We start from the raw sequence: 21,857 nt of genomic DNA on the forward strand, positions 1-21,857 counted from the left end.
ACTCCAGCTTTGACATTTTCTAAACTCCTACCATCTAAAAGTTGGTCCATCAGCACGTCTAACGCCTGGAGTCACGACTGACATCGATGAGCCTTGTCTAAGTCGCACAGGGGATTGTGTGAAGTTGACATTTGGCAGTCTAAACTATAGTTAATAGGCTATCTGGGGTGAATTAAATCATCGTTACGTTTGAAGAGGAGCAAGAAATAGCGCTGGCAGCTCAAAATGTTGTCACTCAATCATATTGCCCTGCAGTCTCCCACTTTAATTAGGACAGTATGGTTAGTCATTACTAGATTTTTCAGTGCTACTAGACAGATAGATTTGGGGATAAGTGTGTGTGTGTATCGTATAGTATCAGTCATTCCAAACTACAAATATATAGTTTCATTCACTCTTTTTACATTTCAGCATACTCGGCAGTGATAGGCACAGTTGGCTACAAAAGTTGCTTAAACAAAATTTTAACACATGCAAATTATCTTTAACACCACTCAAAAGTTGGAATTTGACTAAGTAAAATTTGAACTGTAGGAGTGGCTCCAGAGTAGGCTATTACGTTTCCAACTCAGTGTAAATAGCACTGTTGACGTAAAGCTATTGGAGACAGATTGAATACTACATTTAACCAAATAATTGACCTAAGCAGGGATCAAATGAAAGTGAACACTAACTGAACTAACTAACTAACTTTTGCTACTCTAAATTTTATTCTTTGACATGAAACCAAAGATCTACTGTAATTAATTCTATTCAATGTTCAAAAGTCTCAAACAGTATTTTAGATCAACTATGGCAAAAATGTATCAATGCGTCAATGAAACAATCATTCCCCATCCCTGTATGTAGTATGTCAATCACTGACTTCCAAAGTTTTTTTCATTATCAAGGTTGTTAGTACTTTGTTCATTAATGACAAGGTATTTGTGGTGACCGATAAAGTTACTCGATGAAATAAAACATGTTTTAATTGGTGTTTTAACTATGTTCTGTTGCAAGAACAACAATAACGACAATACTAACAACCTCACTGTATCATAATCTTTACAACGCGTATTTACAGGATTGGCATTGTGCAGCAACGGCATTTAAGAAATCACTGGTGAGACACTTTATAATCGAAGCAACACCCTATGTTAACTGAAAGTGTCTAACCTCACACACGACCTCCATTCCTTTTCTCCAGCCTCAAAGTACAACGACATGTTCTGTTCTCCAGAGGCAATTGCAATATTCATGAAGACAAGAACAAAAAAACGTGTCTCTTAAATGCAGAGACGAGCGGCATGCGAGCAGGAAAAATATGAGGTGCGTAAAAGCATGAAAGAAAGTTTTGTAATGCAGACACTCCCACGAGCATGTAGATAAGACTCTATATATGCACGCTCACGACACCCTTTTAACACTACCGAACCCAGCTGCTCTAATTTGCTGCTCCATCTGCACAGGCTGACTGTTGTCCAACCAATGCGAGAATTTAAATGAAAACTAAAGGCTTCTTTGTACTCGCACGGACGGCGAACGCGCTGATGTCACTGCGGGTTTCCCTCGCGTAGTTTGCCTTTATACTCGAGCGCAACCCACGCGCGCAGTTTTGAAAGTGTACTGCAGTTCTCCTCCAAGTCGGGGGTGTCGCTACGGCTGGTATTGGATAGGACACCACAGGGTGGAGTTTCCTCTGCATTTTGTTGCCATTTGCGGTAGCTGTCTTTACTTTGCTTTCAGTAACAAGGAACAAAGCAACAACAATGGCGACTGCGACAGAACAAATGGACCTAGATGACCAGATGATACGTTTAATTATGCTGAAAAATCGATCGAGAAGGCGGCAACGTAGATGGTATGTAGAACCAATGGGCACGCTGGTACGCCATCACAGCATGTGACTAAAACGGACCAATCACGAGAGATGATCTCCGCGGCGTTCAACGCGCAGCAACTATTTTTGCCGGGTGCCTATGATCCAAAACTCTGCTGGGATAGGCGACCCTAATGAGGATAAGCGCTACAGAAAATGTAAGGATGGATTCTATAGCAAGTCACTGATGGTGTAGTGGTACATTTGTCCAACTTTGGTGGAGTCGGCATGGGTTCAGTCCCCACTCACTGACACTGTGAATGTGACTGTGAATAGTTGTCTATCTCTAAATGTGCCCTGCGACTGACTGGCGACCAGTCCAGGGTGTGGTCTGCCTGTTTCCCGAAGTCAGCTGGGATAGGCTCCAGCGACCCTGAACAGGATAAGCAATATACAAAATGGATGGACAGATGGATGGATTCTACAGAAAAGGCACAGGAGCATTGAACCAATCAAAAGTAGTTTAGTAGGTGCAAATATCAGCAAACAACAACCATTTTCCAAAGAGAATGTTTTTTCACTCTGTTTGTAGGAATGTCTGGATGCGCCACAAAACTGACTGGCGGACAATTCCCTGACTGACAGAGGGAATCAGACAAGAGAGCCTTGAAATTCTGATGCCATGCTCTCCCTTTATCTTATCCGTGCTTCCTTGAACCCACCGGAGCCGAATTTCAATAAAAGTCAAATTATCGCCCTCGTCCATGAGGACCAGGGAAAGGCTTTCAATCTGAATCGACAGCATGTAGAAAATGGTTTAACAGTCATATGGAGGTGTCAGTGAGTAGTCTCTGCGGTGAGAGGCCTCAGCCATTTGGAGACTGTTATGAGTGTTATTCAATTTAGCTCTGATGTCCCTTGACCATAGTGAGAGCCGTCCAGGTAATTGATGCTTAAGTTTGGTCTTCCCCAGCCACTTGCTCGTCTACATCGGGACAGCGCTTTGCTAGGCTAGAGTGAAGGCGTGGTGTAATCTTGCTCCCGCGACTGAGATGTTCTTTTGGGATCTTGTTAGTGCAGCTGCACTACACACGTACCCAACGCTCCACCGCTTTCACAAAAGGGAACATAAGAAGGGAATACATCCCGGGAGAAGGGACAAGTAGGGGCATTGTCGAGACGACCGCAGACACTCAAGTCATTTCTTATCGCAGTGATAGTTTTCTAAAAACACCACCAGCCTTTCACTGCATGCTAGAAAATGCGATACTCTCTATTAAAAGCAAACAGAAAATCTACTGTCTCGCGGCATCTGCTCACATGCTTGGAGAAGTCTTTATTTTTGGAGATAGGCTTTGTTTTTCCTTCAGGGCTTTGCTCGAGTATGTATTCTGCACTGAGGGAAAAGAGGTAGAAGTGAGTCCTGCAACTTTAATCTGTTGGCGTGAGGTTGTTCTCCGATAAGAATCCATAGCAGTACTAAAACAAGGGAATGAGGCTGAGAAAAAGGAATAACTTTTACCTTTGGGGAGAGAGGGTGAAAAAGGCCTTTATGTGTTTATTTGCTACCCTGCAATAGAAAAGAGTGAATGCCCTCTTCGTGTGTTTTCCAGGGAATTGCAAACAAAGGCTGATTCTTCCAGCTCAGCTGAGGACTTTGCATTTGATGTTCCTCCATTTGATGTTCTTGTCTAATTTCAAGCACTGACCTGCCCACAATTTGCTTTTGTTCCTGCATTTAATCAGTCCTTCAATGCCTGCTGTCACTCATCTTTCCGTGGGCCACTTTGAATGCAAAGCCATTGCTCAGTGGAACACAGAACTCTTCTGGGATGGTAAATGTCATTTCACTCACACACACACACACACACACACACACACACACAGACACACACACAGAGTCAGTTTTGCCACAGGGATCGTGGGGGTAGTTTTGATATTGTGCCACACACCCACGCAAGCAAACACACATAAAAGCAGATGCACTTTACAGTTGACCTTACAGGACTTGGCATTCAGGTTGCCTGGTGGCGAAAGCTTTTGGCCCAAAATGTCACAGTGGTCCAATGAAACTAGCAGGAGGACAGAAACATCACCACTAGCTTCCCCAACTGTCAAAAACAGTTCTTTCCTTTTTTTAGTAAAATCCAAACGCCTTTGCTATTATGCGCGCATCAACAGGTGAGCGTCTGAATGAAGACAGGGTCACGCTCCCTGTACAAAATCCTCCTGCATGAGGAAAGAAGTGGAAAACATCCACACAAGGCTTTTACTTGTCAGCCCCGCAAATTGAGGCGGTTTGTTGATGGGATGTGAGGTCCCCTTTCAGGAAACAAAGTGGCACGCTCGACAATGTCGCAGCTTAAGAGCAGAGATGCCTCGTTAGGCATGTAGCGCCGCCGACTCGCTTTTAAGCCGCTCCTGCACTCCAACTCGACACACTCTTCCGCACATGTAAACACGAGAAAGCGTACGCATCTGTAAAATGTGCTCGGGGCCGTTAAATTATTTCTCCGTTTGGTGTCAGCGGGTTAGAAAGGAAGTAGGTGTCTGTCCAGGGTGAGTGTGTGGGAGTGCACATTTACAGGGCGGTGTAAATAGCTCTGGCTGGGAGACACAAGTGGTCTGCAGGTGTTTGGAAAGAACACCGCTCTCTGTTACAAATGAAATATGAAATGGCAGCAGGGATGAAATTCATCTTTGGAGATCGTAGGAGGGATGGTATATTCTTGCTGAGTGTCAAAGGGTTAAAACAAATAACACGGACAGCAGAGAGCCATTAATGGCTGTTTGAGTACTTTAAGTATGCAGATGTTGTACTTCAGATTATCTCTATCATCAACGTCATCAAAAGAACACACTGTGTATTTGACAAAGTTTGTTCCTGCTTAAGGCCTCTTTATACTCCCGCGGTCGCGTGACCGACAACACCCGCACTGCATCACGTCGTTGCTTGACGCGCACGCGGCAAAAATTGTTGCTGTGCATAGAACGCTGTGGAGATCATGTCTCGTGATTTGTCCTTTTTAGTCACATGCTGTGATGATGGACTCAGCGTGCCCCTTGGTTCTACATACCATCTACGCTGCCGCCTTCTCGATCAATTTTGCAGCATAATTAAACGTATCATCTGGTCATCTAGGTCCATTTGTTCGAGCAGACACTGTTCCACGGTCGCCATTGTTGTTGCTTTGTTCCTTGTTACTGATAGGAAAGTAAAAATGGAAATGGCCAGAAAAATGCAGAGGAAACTCCACCCTGTAGTGTCCTAGCCAATACCAGCCATAGCGACACCCGCGACTTGGAGGTGAACTGCAGTACATTTTCAAAACTGCGCGCGTGGGTTGCGCTCGAGTATAAAGGGCAAACTACGCGCGGAACAGCCGCAGTGATATCAGCGCGGTCGCCGCCCACGCAAGTATAAAGAAGCCTTTAGTTTTTAGTGTTGCTGCTATCGTTTCGCTCAGTGCAGCTCTTAAAATAGCCATAAAGCCTTAGCCTTATCGCTTAAAATATATTGTTTACTATTGTAGTTGTAGATTGCAATGGAGTAAAAGTGCAACGCATTGTGTCATTTCTGTATTAGTGTTTCTGATGTGTCTGAATCAAAACTAATGCTCGACATTTGGATACCGCTTCATTAGACTGTAAAAGGTTATCTAATATTGCAGCCAGAGCAGTTGGTTGCCTTTTGATTAATCCGATTTTCAACTTGTCATGTTGGGTGTGTACTGCACTTTGTTTCACTGGCCTCTTTGGGTTTCTAGCTTTGTGTAGTTAACAGCATGAGCGTTTTTGTTGCGGTGCTTTGGATTTTATTAGGTGCCGAATCTTAAACAATGACAAAGATGACCTGGTTTTCTGGTGGATTTGTGGCCTTTTCCAAAACATGGATTATGTATTACTAGCACTAAAACACAATGGTGTATTATAGGAGAGGCCACAAATACAGGTCAAGTACACTTCTGTGCAGTAGAAAAGAGGCATTACTGTGTGTCATCTTTCTGTCACTGTGTATAAAATGTGGTTACATAGAAGGACAACAGCCTAAAGCACTCGAATCCGCACTGAAGGTCAACATGTGAAAGACACTAAACCACAACTAGTAAGAAGTCTTATCTGTGGTCACAATCTTCTGGTCAAAACCCAAAATTCCTTCTCTTATGACTTCTCAGTTCGTGTCATATTTATCCAGGGGTGTAGCACAACATTCTGGGGCCCGTACATAATCCCTTTCTGTGGGAAGCCTTTCGCTCTTAATCCCTGTCTTCCACACACCTTAAATGAGATTTTTCCAGAACTCTGATTTGGGACCCGGATTTATTGATTTATTTTTTATTTGGTAAATCGATCGTCAAGCAGGCACAAATTTGAGTGGAAATCGATTCATATTTGTTGCATTAAAGTCATGTGTGTTGTATTCGAGTTTATGCAGTTTGAATAGTATATTGTATGTCAGTATTGAGGCTATATATGTTGTTTTTTTGTAAAATGGGGTCACAGGGGGAATTACATTTCTAATTTAGGGCTCGAGCTGAAAAACCCTGCCTTAAAGGAGGATCCTGTCTAAAGCTTGTTGTCCCTGAGTTTGCCCCCTACATGACTTTATTTCTATTTTGATAGCCTGACTTCATTAAAAGGAGTGAAAGACATCTCCCAGCATGAGTTTCGCTCTGATGAGGGGGCGTTTGGCGGTAACACAAAACAAAACCTGAAGTAGTTTTTAAACGGTGATTCCGAGAGATTTTCCAACATTCATTCATTTTGAAACACTTGGAAAAGGACTTACACTTCTAAATTATTACTATCACATTTTCAGATTGTATAAGATGTGACAAGCGGCTTAAAGAAGGAAACTAACTCGACGTACTGTATATAAAATATTATAGCTTCGTCAGTAATCCAACAGATATTTTATACAAAGCACAATACACTGTGACAGTAGCGAGAGTAGTTTCAAGTCCACGAAATGAATTCTGTAAAGTGCTTTCTTGTACACTGAGCAAGCATGACTCACTTGTTTTATGACGTGTTTGTTATCTTCAGTTGCGCCGTTATTAAAGTACAGGGCGTTTAGAATGCCTCCTAGACACTACTATACCTTTTTTTTTTCTCCTCCCCTGTGGCGTAGTTAGCCTGTGTGTCCCGTGACAGTTCGCTCCTCATAATGAGCCTGACAGACCAAAACAAATGTAGGTACACAGCAGAGATGCATGAAGGAGATACGGGACCAAGGTGCACAGCCACACACAGTTCCATTGCTATACAATGATGTGGTGGCATGCTGGTCTAGAATGAGAGTTATATCACGGATTTGTTCACCCTTGAATCCTTATCACCACACCTTTTTTTTTTCTCTTCCCCTGTGGCATAGTTAGCCTGTGTGTCCCGTGACAGTTCGCTCCTCATAATGAGCCTGACAGACCAAAACAAATGTAGGTACACAGCAGAGATGCATGAAGGAGATAAGGGACCAAGGCACACAGCCGCACACAGTTGCATTGCTATACAGTGATGTGGTGGCATGCTGGTCTAGAATGAGAGTTATATCACGGATTTGTTCAGCCTTGAATCCTTATTACCATATCCACTAGACTTTACGCCGATCTGATCGGTGTGATCGGTATCAGCCGATAATTAGCATTATATGCTGATCGGCTGATCCGCTTTCATTTCATAATTCGTCGATCGGATCAATGCCTTCATCGATCGGATCCGCACAAGACATTTAACTTCGCGTCGCCGTTGCGTATGAATCCAAAAGCTAGTTTATTTTTAGCCTCGTCACGTGTCTTGTGGCGCAGTACTGTAACGATCTGACGGCCAATAAAGTTTTTTTTTCAATCTTGTCGGTTAAAAATACATCATCGGTGTCGGACTATTTTGCGGTGTCTCAGACAAACAGTCTATGCACAACTGAAGTACGTTGTGGGGAACGACATCTAACTAAATGCTTCAACACAAATTTGATCGGGCACCTGAAGAATGTACACGAGGAGGAGCATGCCGCGTTCAAGCAACGCAGCGTGAAAAAAGCCAAACGGACACAAACTCTGGTGGACAACACCCGTCCATATAGCCGGGACAGTGAGAAAGTTAGAGTAAGCATGTCATTAACAGTATTTATTAAAGTAATATAATTGCAATAAAGTAATTTAATTACAGTAAGTTAGCACCCATTATTTCTGTCATGTTGTAATGTTCATCTGTCCGAAACTTATGTCAGTGGCCAATCCTTGAACGCCCCCTAGAGGTCATTGATGTTTTAACTTATATCTAAAATGCTAGAGAATAATTTTGAGCTGGGATGGGCCCCAGCACGCCCACGACCCTAGTGAGGATAAGCGTTACAAAAAATGGATGGATACAGTACTCAGTATACAGTACACAAGTATATACAATAAATGAACAAGTCATGTAAATGGACACAATGCTCCATCTTGTGATCGGATCGGTTATCAATTATTGTTTTTTTTTTTAAACTGCCTGAGGCGGCACGGTGGCCGACTGGTTAGAGCGTCAGCCTCACAGTTCTGAGGACCCGGGTTCAGTCCCCGGCCCCGCCTGTGTGGAGTTTGCATGTTCTCCCCGTGTCTGCGTGGGTTTTCTCCGGGCACTCCGGTTTCCTCCCACATCCCAAAAACATGCATTAATTGGAGACTCTAAATTGCCCGTAGGCATGACTGTGAGTGCGAATGGTTGTTTGTTCCTATGTGCCCTGCGATTGGCTGGCAACCAGTTCAGGGTGTACCCCGCCTCCTGCCCGATGACAGCTGGGATAGGCTCCAGCACGCCCGCGACCCTAGTGAGGAGAAGCGGCTCAGAAAATGGATGGATAAACTGGCTGATCGGTGATTGGTGATCGGCCCCAAAAATCCTGATCGTGTAAAGCCTACTATCCACCTTTCTTAAAACAGTTCTAAAACAGACTCAAGATGTCTCCTCCATTAAGCAAGGAAATCAATAGAAGATATCACACAGTGTTAGCACACGCTGCTATCACTTTATTTTTCATTTATATTCCTCCTTTCTTTCTCCCTATCTCTCTTGCCGTTGTGTGCTGCAAGGTGAGGCTAATGATAAACAGAACCACAGCGCGAGCTGGCTCAAAAGTCGCTTTTTTGTGTGTGTGTGTGCTTAAAATCAGTAGGGGACATGGCAAACTTGTTTTTTAGCTTCGATAGCAAAGGTTTGTGTCTTTCAGCATCTCTCGTCAGGTGTTTTCCACCTTGCATGACTTCTTTGGCTCGGTTTTTACGCTTGATGCCTTTCTAAATACAACTCTGCCATTAATTTGGAAAATTTTATTTGTTGGGAGTTGGGAGTACTGGCTGCGATCCACACCTGCATTGGTTGCATGAGAGGCAACAACTTGTCCTACTTTACTAGAAAAATTGCTATTCCATATCTTTTAACTTTTCAGAACCCTTCCGTTGGGGAAAACAACCACAGTGCTGCACTGCCTAAACCTATACTGGAGTCTACTCATTCATTGCTGTGGACGTTTATATTTGTCAAATGGAATCCAACCGTGAACAGCCAAAGACGAATATATTCGTGAAAGTACGTTTTCCACGGGTAGGCGTGGAAGAGGGTCTCAACCAGCTTGTCTGTGAGATTCAGGTTTGTAAACCACTGTAATGGCTAACAGATTGCTGCAGATAGTAGCACTGCATTGCTTTGGAATAGAGATCAGCATAGCTTTTGAGTCGAAAATAAAGATGACGGAATCACATCCATTATGAGGGCGAGAAATGCCAAAACGTTTTAAGTCGGATAATTTTAGGCACCTCACACTCGAACAGATTATTTATAGGGCCTATGTATGGTACAGAGTATGCATCCTGGTACGTACAAGACAGTCTGTGCTGCGATTGTGAGAAAAGATGACGCAGTTAATGAAGTGAATGAGGTACGCCATGTAAAAGTCATGTTTAGAGTCCGCGTTGCTCACGCTGCATTTCAAAGCTGTGTAACTAATAGGTTTTGCCATCAAAAGTGTTTTGTCACTTTTTTTGTTGTTGTTGTTTTATAGTTTTGAAGTGTCACAAAAGTTGAAGAAAATATTTGCATCAAAGTCATTGTTCTGCTTGACATCTTCCTTTTCACAAAAAGCCCTCTTTCTCCATTTTTGGTCAGAAACCAGTGTTTTTGCTGAAACCAACCCATTTTCTATTGTGGATTACTAAAGAACGGAAAAAGCTATAAACTAAAGTACTCTTTATTTTTGGTTGGTTTGGTGCTGAAATTACCACAGAATACTATTATGATGGCCTTGAAGAGTCAAAATGCTCTAAAATGGCTGGCAATATGGGGAACTCTGTCAGTGAATGAGTTAATTGTTCAAATCATCATATAAGCAACAGCAGGTATCAGAATGGACAAAAACAATGAGTCATTCAGACGGAAAAAAAAAAGCTGATACCTTAGAAGACGTTTGAGTAACACAATACTGAAACCACAGTCAAACTGAAGTTTGACAAAGCGCTTAAAGCGTTACTAGCGTTCCCTGTCAAGGGCCAGTAGGCTCTGATTCCTGGCATTAGCACAGGTGTGGTAAACACGAACCCTGGTTAGCATATCACCCATCAGTCAGTGTGACAGTGAGGCGATAAAGAAGCACACGCCCACTGTGAGAGAAGAAAACATGAAGTGGAGTGACATGTAGACGGCCAAATAAAAGGTGTTTTGGCAGGTGTGCACACAGACAAATTAATAATTTATTGGCAATAATACTTGCACGCAAAAAGGATAAGCCACTCACACGCACACAGGTTGATGACAGAGGAAGCGTTAGAAGTCAAATGTCCTCAGGGGATGCCGCACAGAGCTAATTGACTGTGATGATCCAGCAGCAGCACACCTTTAAGCTTCCCATTTATTTCCATAAGGAAAATTGAAAAAAAAAATAAAATAGTGGTGCCTGGAGATATGAGTTTATTCATTTTGTGACCATGCTGTTAACTGAAAATACTAGTATCTCAACTCATCTTTTCCCATTGAAATCAATGGAAATAACATGCTCCCCCCAAAAAACAACAAACATTCTTGTAATATGTATTCTAATAAGGAAAAATAGCACTCCATGATTATGTACTTTATAAAAAACAGCAGTAACGACAAGACATTTATACTGCCCGCAGACGAATATACTATTCATTGAGACATTCTAACTCCTTCAGCTCATCAGTACAGTACTAATATTAGTCATTCTCAGCAGAGGATAAATAATCTATGACTGTGAGTTCTGTTTTATTGTCTTTCAGCATGTGTTGTTTGTTTTCAATCTGTTGCTTGAAAGGTAAAAACAGTGTGAGTTGAGTTGAGTTCACTGCCACCATACAGAGCTCGTATCTTAAGTATGCAGTTGCAGGTCTAAGCAAGAAAAAAAAAAAAAAAAAACGCCTGACCGGCGACTCGTATCTCAAAAAACTCATAAGTCATAAGTCATTAATTGTTTTTTTTGCACTGCACAACACAATTGCTCTGTAATCGGTTTTAGCTATTTGTACACCTGCATTTACCGGCGTCAAACAAAGAAATATCTGGATAAAACCTTTCCCGCCTGCCTGGTAAGGTATAAACAATAAGCACAGTACTTTCTGCATATTAATGGTAGGCATTTAAACAGTTGGCATTTCGCCTAAAAATGTGTGGTAGGAAGATGAAGGGAGTGATGTTGATGTGGTAATTGGGGCTTAGCCAATGAAGCTGTTTGGACTACAAACAACCAGGTGGAACAGTGGTAGAGAGACAAGTTTAAATAATCTCGCCTCAGGAGGTCACCAAACCAAATTGACCTTCTCTGCCCGAGTCCATTGTTGAAACACATCATGATACACAAAACGCTAACATTGAGGGGGGTGGTTGTTCCTAAGTAACATGCAGGCTGCTGGATCCTTTTGTCTGCATTCCTTGTGTGTCACAAAGCAGACATATGTATAAGGGTGCGTAAAAGTGCTAGACTGACAGCGCGATTGATAGGGCAAATGAAAGCAGAAAGCACACTGAGTCTCACTGCAATGTTTACACTGGCTGACGCTATTTGCCTTAGATCTCAGAAATGCCGTGAAGCAACCTTTATCTTGTGCGATTCTTGCTGGAAGATAATAGAATGTGAGTACAAAAACTCTTTTTTGGCCACGTCCTTACATCCTATTATCATCAAACGCACACGTACGCAAACCCTGCTTGATGAGACACACACACTTCTGTCAACACTCCCTGGGGCAGTACTGTTAATTCCTCCCAGCCTATTCTCAGTCACACATGGCCATGGAGGCGGTCGGCGGCAGAGCCTCACTGCTAGATTAACCTTTGCTCTCGCCACGGATCTGTTTTCCGCGAAGCCGGCGCTGGGATGAGGGGCCTTGGCTGGCAGAGAGTAAGTCATTGTCAGAACACTGTCTGTGGCAAGCCCCGCATTAGTGGCTTTTTGAAGAGAGCCACTGTTGATGTGGGCAGGGTGCCAAGAGAGAGGAAAAACAGGCCAGTTGCACCGCGGCAACACTTAACCCGACCTCTTCCCCCCAGGATGTGGACACAGGGCGGAGGTGTCTACGAGCGCCCGCAACCCACCCCCACAAGGCTGCCACCCCCACTCATCCCTTATGCGCACATGGATGCACGCGGGCGAGAGTTCAGTTGAGTAAAGAGGTGATGAATCCCACTGCAGGAGAAAGAAAAACATCATTGAATCGTCTCATTTTTTGCAGTTTCCTGTCCGTACACAACGTGCAATCCTGTTTTCCTTTAGCAAACCCCGCCCCCACTACAGCCTACCACCCCTGGGGTCTATGTTACATTTACCAGAGGAAAAAGGTTACTTGTCAAAGTACATGTAATGAGCGTGTTCTGGAAAAATACCGCCACTGGCACTCATGAGGCTCAGTTAAAACAAGACCAAGCACATACAGGTTTTGGGGGGAATTGCATGCGAAGCCAAACATCTATGTTAACTAGTGATGGGCAAAGCATAATTTGGTAAAAATGAACAATTAGATGTTTTTTTTCTTGTGAATGTTCTGAACTCCTGTTTCTATTCTAGGGCCAGTAATGGCCGGAATAATATTGGTCACAGGCCTGTCTCACAGCTGACGTCATGCTGACTTGACAGCAAACTATTTTAGACTGAATCAACAGTTGTGCACTCCGTTTTGTCTTAATTACTTTAAGACGCGATTCTAATGATCCATTCCACACAATGTAACAGAATTATTTGCTGTCAAAGTCCCTGTGAAGGTGAAAATAAATGTCTTCTAAATTGCACACACTACAGAGGAGAGTTGTTAAAAAGCCTGCTAAAACTGAATAAAAAAAGAGGCAAAGTACTGTATATAAAATGAGGCTTGAAAATTGTGAAAAGTCAAGGCGTTGTCTCCGCGCTCAGATGATGTGGGCGTGTCCACTGAATGTACTGAAACCACGCCCCACTTAACTGTCAGTCAATAACCACTACTAGTCCTAGAAAAATGGATGCTACTTCATCTAGCATTTTTCTTGTCTACACATCACTACAGTATATGTTTAAGTAACAAAAATATATCAGCTGAAAGCCTCCGGTGTCTGGAATATATCCCACTGGGTCGTCGTGGGGCTTTTCCGCAAGTCAGACGTTTTTTTTCGCACCTTGTTGTTCTTCAGTCTTTCTCTGCGTAACATGCGCACACTCTCAGCCTCCAACGAGGCGCTCTAAAGCAGCCACGCCAGCTAAGTGTCCGAAGGGAAGAATTATTTTCAGGGTGTAGGCATGGCTAGCTAGCGAACTGCATGTGATGCAATGTTAATGCGAACGAAGGCACTCAAGTTCTCATCAAGTGGGAGAGAAAAAAATAAAATAAAATACATCAGGAGAACTTCAATGGTGAGTTTAACGCCAAATCTTCACAATCCAGTACTACATAATTCTCAGTATTTGCATATTTTCAGCAATTATTTTCAAACGTATATAATGTATTTAGAAACGACTCTCTGAATTCACTTTACAGGGTCATGAAACAATTAATCGATGATCAAGCCCACCTCCAACATAACCATTTGTCTAAGAGTGTACAAGCTAAATAGACGTCAGAACCGTACAGTGATTAAAACCCATCAAAAATCAATTGGCAGGGGGCGATATTTGTTTTGCTGCACAAATCAATACTAAATGCCTTTCACCAGCATCGGTGGACCACTTACAATTAGATGAACAATAAGCGTTGACCTCTCTACATACCCACTTACGGCACTTAAGTCAATATGATTGTGTTGCACGGTTGGGGAAATGAATGGCTGAGCATATATGCTAACCCATGCTCGAAAAGTGGATGGTGTGGAAGTATTGCGAAGTATAAATAAGATATGACAAAAACTCTTTGGCTGCAGTGATGATAAGACATTGGCCTTTGTGTTGAAGGTTTTAGATAGTTTACCCCCCCTCCCCGTAAGGACACAATAGTCAACATTTCCTGCAATGGTCAAAGGCCAATGAACATTCCACTTCCGCCCGCCTTAGATCTGCTCTGCCAACACCCCTCCTTTTAAAAGGCTCACAACAGAGGAGGTAGGGGATAAATGGAGGGACAAAGTGGGAAGAGCGGCCGTGGTAGCTTTGTACCTCATTGTGCTGCTTGAATAACACGGAAAGGCAAGATAGCGTCAAACAAAAGCGGAACAGGAAAAGGCAATTGGTGTTCTTTTCGACAAGCCCACAGTTCTTGTTCTCTCAGCCCCCCCCCCCCCCCCCCCCCCCCCGAACCCGCCGTTACCCTGGTGTCACACTTTTAAGTTTATCTTGCTCCGCTGCTAACCAAGTGCCAGAAAATATAATAGTCACAGGCATATATTCTTTATCTTCACCAAAAAAAGATTAATATTACAGCAGTTTACTGAGTAATTGTGAAATTCTTGTTTGTTTGTGTCTGAATGACTTGAATATGGTGCATTACATGATAGTGCGTTTAATTATTTTTATGTAGTAAAATATAGAGTTCTATTTTCCTTTTTGAAAAACACAAACAATTTGATCCGTCTTTTTGGGGGGGCGGCTGGAACAGATTAATGGTATTTTCACTCATTTTAATGATTGGAGATGTATTAGAGATGTAACAGAGACAGAATACAGCCAGTGTGCAAGTGGAGTGAGAACTGTAAAACTCCAAATCACTTCTAAGGCACTTTGTTGTCTCATCATCTTATTATGTGGGTTCTGTCTGAAAGGCCAATAAATACCGGCTCTACCGTTACACGCCTGAGGCACACCAATTTAGGCAGTGTAAAAGCAGCTAGAAACACTTCCAGTCCAGATATTGAGCTCAATGTTGGACTTGCCTTCCTGAAATAAGACTCTGAGTGCGGGTGATTTGGGTTTTAATGAACCACTGATAAATGGGTCTCAGACACAAGCAGCAATAAGTCAAAGCACAGGCAGAGGCAGGAAGCTGACAGGACGACAGGCTGCACGCCACTGGTTCATGGCGAGGCCACGACATCGCTGCACGTAACTTATCGTAGCTAGACTGTCATGCTACACATTCCACAAAAGTCTAATTTATGCGGTTATTTTAGTGTATGAGCACCTGTGTGCGAAGAGTAAAACCGGATGATACCACAAAAAAATATTAATAGCAGCGGATTGGATTACATAACAGCGGCCGACTGGTTAGAGCGTCTGCCTCACAGTTCTGAGGACCAGGGTTCGATCCCCGGCCCTGTGTGGAGTTTGCATGTTCTCCCCATCCCTGCGTGGGTTTTCTCCGGGCACTCCGGTTTCCTCCCACATCCCAAAAACATGCGTGGCAGGTTTACTGAAGACTCTAAGTTGCCCGTAGGTGTGAATGTGGGTGCGAATGGTTGTTTGTTTAAATGTGCCCTGCGATTGGCTGGCAACCAGTTCAGGGTGTACCCCGTCTTCTGCCCGTTGATAGCTGGGATAGGCTCCAGCACTCCCGCGACCCTAGTGAGGATAAGCGGCTCAGAAAATGGATGGATGGATGGAGGGATTACATAACAAAACTCAGCGAAACCTCAAGCCTGTTTCACATTCCAAAGAATACAGTAACATCAAAGATCATTACAGATAATACGCTTCCTGATTTATTGCATTGTTCATAGTCGTTCCAATAAAAAGATTGCTCCTGTTATTTTATAACCGCAGCTTTCATTTTTGCTGTGAGTAGCAGTTTATAAATAAAATATGTAAATGCAGAGGAGATACAGTTGAGGTTCTGGGAGCAAAGATGATGATGGGTTGTTTGTTAGTAGTCTAGAAAACATGCAAAGCTGTAGCAGCATGACTTTGACTTATGATATTCCCAAGAAAACAACCTCCTCTTCTTAGGTGATTAAATGTATGCTCTAAAAACACTTTCGACATGGAAACGAATGACCAAAATTACACTGTTTTTAGTTTAAAGCAATGTCCTGCAAAAGTCCCCATAATATTCAACTTTGTAAGTGTTTGCATTGTTGTCTGTTGGTCTGCTGAAACGACATGACTATTAAGAATAATTTCAACGCCACTTCAATGGCATAACTATGCTCATCCGCCTCAGTGGCCCCTTGGCATCGACTTTGTTCATTGTACATTAACCAGGTCAGGGGTACGCTGCACGCAAAAAAAGGCCTTGTGGGAGCCCTCGAGCAAGATGTGGCACCATTTGGAACCAAAAAAAAAAATAATCTTCACTTTATATCCCAATAACTTGAAGATGTCACAGTATCAAGGGAAGGCTCTTGGCTTCCTTGTGCAGTTCAAAGGAAAGCACTGAAAGGGAAAAGGAAAACTCAAAAGTCACTTTGCCTACTTTGTTCTGAGACTTCTCGTAAAAATGAGCAATAACTACTAGAAAGCAAAAAGGGTTAGTATCCCACTTGACTGAATTTGACTTCAGTAATGGGTATTTATAATCTAGTAGCTCATTAAAGGATAACTGTATAGTTTATTTATGCCTTATTTATAAGCACAGTTTGGTACATTAATCAATTAAACTTAAAATTATGCTTGTTTGTTTTTCCCCCAGGAACATCATAAACCTTATGCAAAATGATGGAAATTATAACATTATAACTGAATGTACAGTATTAGATACGCATGAGGACTCACGCTCATGTGCCTAAAACCTAAAGCAGTTTTAAACATAAGCTGCCATATGTCTCCTTTCAGGAAAATGCCCTGCGGCCTCACTACTAGCCAGGCAGTGAAACACTTTTGGACGTCCACCTGTGATGAATCCACATCCAGAAGCTCGGCTTGACTGGTATTTTTCATAAATAATGGCCCAAGGCCAGTGCTGATGGCGACATGCAAAATGTCAAAACCCATGAAAAAATGCATAAAAAATATCTGTACCTTGAAAAGTCTAATAAAATGCCATTACATTTAAAAAGTATGTCTGGACAGAGACAATAAGAACAAATTGAAAACGTGTCTGAGTGTCTTACGCAAGGACCAACAAGAATAAACCTGATTATCATAACAAATCACAAGAACCGGAGAGCATCACTCCAGTATAAAACAAAACAAATACAAAAACATTTCTCTAGATTGAGAGTCACTGAGAAGACATGGCAGGAAATTCGCAATTAATCTCTGTAATTGAAGCAATTAACTTTGGTTTGTTGTGGAAAGAAAGCCATTTGAATGCCCACGCTTTCAGTGGATGACACACACAAGTAATCATCTCACACTGGGCCTGGTCTCAGAAAATCCTCTGTACACCAAGGATAATGGTTCATTTCAGTTTGTTACGGTATGCATTTTCCTGCATTTCTATTGTATTCTAGGGTCTCAAAATATCCAATCGATTCCATCCCACTTGTTCGTCATCCCTTTATCGGCGTACCAGTTGCAGTAGTGTGGTCCCTCTCATTGGTGTTGGGTGAACGGGACACGATGCTCTCAATTGACTATAACGGAAGCCAAAGTAATCACAAAGCGCCTTTCAAAAAAATGGGAATTCATGCAGTTTCAAGTAATGGTATCTTATCGTGATGGGAAACGCAAGCCTGGTCAGGTTTTATTAATCAGAAACATACCACGGCGAAATCAAAGTAAATTATACTACTTTAGGGCAATGTGATTAGCCCAAACTGTTAGTACTGAGTTTAGGTAGATACAGTATTACTGCAACTCTTAAATGTTTTCTGTCTACCTTAGTGTTGTACAGTAACACTCCGCACCTCAGTCAACCCATAGACACAGGAGTTCTTGGATGCAAAGCAGTCTGAGGATATCCGTCCTTCAATTCTCTACAATGACTGCTCAGATTACAAGCGGTACAAGTCTTCGGTGGGGGCGCGGGGTAACATCTGCAAAACTGCTGAGCTATGAAGGCCATATATCAAAACGATGCCAAAGCAGAAGTACTAAAGAAAATAGTTGCGCATATATTTGTCATGGAGCAGCTGCTTGGTTTCTAATTATTAAAAGAGAAATGGAAATGATCTAATCGCATATTGTTCTACTCGGGTAAAAACAACTTTCAAAGATTGATTTCAATGTCGTCATACTTTAAAGGGAATAGTTTTGTCATTTTCTTGATCTGTAAAAATCTTGGCCAGATGCCAAAAAAAGAGAATTTCAGAAGTTAAAAAAAGGTAAGAGGATAGATAGCTCCTAATCTGCTCATCAAAAAGAGGATTTAACTTCATACAAAGAACTGCTCATCTGAATTCACCATAGCAAAATCCTGCCGAGCTTCCGGAAGACTCGCTCTTTCTCTGCCCTTTATCCATGTTCCCCTTTTCAATGGCTAATCTCTTCCTTCCAAACCAATAGGAATGGGCAGATTAGAGCCGGGGAGCTCACCACTTACGAATTCGTGGAGCTTTGACAATAAATGTCGACTTTGATTATTTATCATAATATTACAACACGTGGGCAGTGTATGTATTCACTGCACGGCTGCCATGTTCGTAGGTGTAGGATGTGTGTTGAGTGCTACGCTTTATAACACAATATAATTTACCGTGGAGAAGTCCATCAGCAGTTCCTCTAATCCTATTTAAATTACCAATCTGTAACCCACTCAACACACACACACACACACACATACGCCGCTGCATGGTTTTAACAAAAGAGGATGATAAACACATCTTTACAGAATACCAGTATCTGTTTTAGGCTGTCTAAATCGAGCTAGTTTTGAATTCCTTTCACTCTACCATTTATGAATGCCTGTCCTCTGTGCATGGCTAAATCAGAGCAACTGCACACACGTGCACGCACACACTCACAAACCGTCGCCTCTCGCTGGGCTTTTGTGGGACTGGAAAGGAAACAAAGACTTGATGGCCCGATATGTCCAATCCATTGAAGGGCCGCTCCCATCAGCATTACCTCACATTGCAGAAGGCTACAAATGCTCTTCCAAAACCTTAGATACAAACAAAATTTGACTGTCTTCTTTTTTGTCTTTGTCTCTTTCACTTGCTTTATGTGCAAGATGAACTAGTCCGAGGTTTGAGTTGTTTCAGTTTCAATCAGCAGTTGCATTGAAACACAGATACGTATGACACATTGCATGGACTTGGTCTCAGTTATCTCTATTATGGTCATGAGAATAACCCTTTAAAAACTGAATATATAAACCCACAAAACATTGAATTATTTAAAGAAACATCCTTGAGCAAAGGGCAATTGCTCATCATCACAAAGAAGCCAACCACATTTAATTATGCTAATTACACAGTTTAATGGTACAATTGAGGTGGTAGCATACCTTTGGACATGATACATACTGCAAAACCTCAAATTCTTTCTATATATCGTTTTTACAAAGCATGTCGAGCCATTCAAGGTTTTTAAATTAATATTTCATTGTGTCATGAAACCAGGCCTGATTCAGAGACAACTTCATATTCATTATGTGGCGCATAATGAGGTTAACGCTCAGTATGAGGTCTTGATAAAGCTGCATGATTTATAGGTGTAATTAACAGTTTTCTTTTGTTTTTAATGGAAAATGTTATGGCAGAGCTAGTTTATTGATCACCAGGCACACAGTTTGTTGCCTTTTTACTGAATGTTGGTTGTGTTATTTAGTAATATAGTATAGTAATATACGGTACAGTATACGGTACAGTACACTGTATGTCAATGTTAATTGCTCTTGCAATCCATGTATTTTGGAATGTTTTCTTGGGTTCTAAAACCCTACAATTGCTCCGGTAATTTATGATCCAAAGATTTGGAAATTCAATTGATGGACACTGAAGAAAATCTTGGCAAATCCCAAACGGAAATCAATACAGGCTACTAGTCGGCCACACAATTGGCTACATAATAGATTGCTAACCATTTATTTGATTAGAATTCACGCAAACAATGGTAATGGAAATGGAGTGCCCTACTTCACTGCAACCAGCAAAGGTGCTGTTGATTTGAAATAGGTTGCTTTCTAACATTCTGTCAGATGATGTTGAACCACATCTATGTAAACCTACACAATGACAGATCCTTCCATCCCACTAAAAATATTCAAAACTAACATTTTTGCTGAATTGATTTTTCAGCAATCATTTCTCCATCTTCGATCAAGTAAATCAAATACCAAATCCCTCATCTGTGTGAATCACGATGTGCTTCATTCTATCCTCTCTTCTCTGCTTATTTTTTTCTGATAAAGCCAAATGACACACGTGCCAGTGGACTGAGGGTCTGCAACACAGATAACGAGTATACACCAATGCAAGCAGCAGTAGATTGGTAAAAGGCAGATAGCAACCGCAAATAATGACAACAATCCCTCTAACACAGAAACAGCCACGAAGGCACCCAGTGATCTAAAAGCCATAAACTCAGGAGAGTGGTGAGGAGGAATGGCGTCTGTGAGGACCTACTTGTTTAGGCTGTAAACCTCAGTAATGGCCCTTACCCTCAACTCTGTTCAGTCAATTCTCTCACCTCAAACTCTTGTCTCTCTCTCTTTTTTTTAATTAAATGTGTGCAAGGGTAAAAAGCTTAAACGCAGTCATGCACCATTGGGGTACGTATGCCATGATGGGCTTAAAGTCGTATTGTCATGGAAATGCGATACGGCCCCAATGTCTCAGTTGACACTATCCTCGTAGAAGAAGACGAATTGGAAATACCAGTGCTGTAAAGTCCTCCTGTTCATCAAAAGATTTATTCCGGGGCCTCATATACAAAAGGTGCGTATGCACAAAAAAGTGGCATACGTTCTCTCTCACGGCAAAGTCCAGCTGTATCGAGTGAAATGACTATGGAAATTTGCGGTGCCTCACGCCAACTTCATGGCTGGCGTACCCACGTTTCTGCAGCTGTTGGTGCTTTGGCAACACTTAAAGGTGATGCTGGGAAACTGTTATAATAAATCTGCACATCAGAGACACATGAACAATTAGCACTGATGAACAATTAATGGCCGGCAACATTTGATTTCAACAATGTAAAAGAGGCAAGGACTCAGAATTCACTTGTTAACCAGTGTATTTAATGAATCACTGATATTTGTGAGGACACCTATTAATTGATCAAGGCGATCACTTATGCAGCCTATTGCCCTCTCAATCTCTTCTTGTGACTCCAGCACAGGACGGGTAAGGACACAGGAGCCAGGAGCCAGTTGTTAGAGTGTAATTGCGTCGGGGGCGCTGGGGATGCCGGAGGAGACGCCAGGAACGGTGGGCGACTCCTCCGCGTCTGTGACACCAGAGACGTCAGGGACGGTGGGCCAATCCCCCGAACATGTAGCACATGGCTGCGACTGCGTGTCCTCTCCTGTGTATTCAAATAATAAATTGAGTAAGCAAACATGAGTTAAAGTTTACAATATCCTCTTTGATATGCTGACATGCTTCTATTTGAATTCAAAAGATTCATTACAAACTAAATACCATACATACAACATTTGGGCATGAACCGTTATCCCATAGGGGTGAGTGTAGGTTACTGTATGAACACATTTGTTGTGAGTTATGAAAATACATGGTATTTACCTTGGGGATGATCAGAGTCACCAGCCCTGAGAGAGCAGTGTCACCCATGATTGCAGCGACTCTCTCCTCAAACCGGGTGAAGCCCTCCGCGCCGGTTCCTCCGCCAGTTTTGGCCACA

At 42.3% G+C, this 21,857-nt stretch overlaps 1 protein-coding gene and 1 long non-coding RNA gene across 4 annotated transcripts in view; one reads left to right on the forward strand and one right to left on the reverse strand.

Moving 5' to 3' along the window:
* The window catches only part of LOC133488900 (ephrin type-B receptor 1-B), a 196,271-nt gene that overhangs the window by 140,759 nt on the left and 33,655 nt on the right, over window positions 1-21,857 (reverse strand). The gene's annotated exons all lie outside the window — the stretch shown is intronic.
* Window positions 11,818-17,095, forward strand: LOC133488524 (uncharacterized). Its single transcript, XR_009791676.1, has 3 exons — window positions 11,818-12,182; window positions 12,332-12,441; window positions 16,944-17,095. It is a non-coding gene; the product is annotated as an uncharacterized LOC133488524 (long non-coding RNA).

The sequence above is a fragment of the Phyllopteryx taeniolatus genome, chromosome 14 (genome assembly GCF_024500385.1).
Source record: "Phyllopteryx taeniolatus isolate TA_2022b chromosome 14, UOR_Ptae_1.2, whole genome shotgun sequence".
NCBI classification, from domain to species: domain Eukaryota; kingdom Metazoa; phylum Chordata; class Actinopteri; order Syngnathiformes; family Syngnathidae; genus Phyllopteryx; species Phyllopteryx taeniolatus.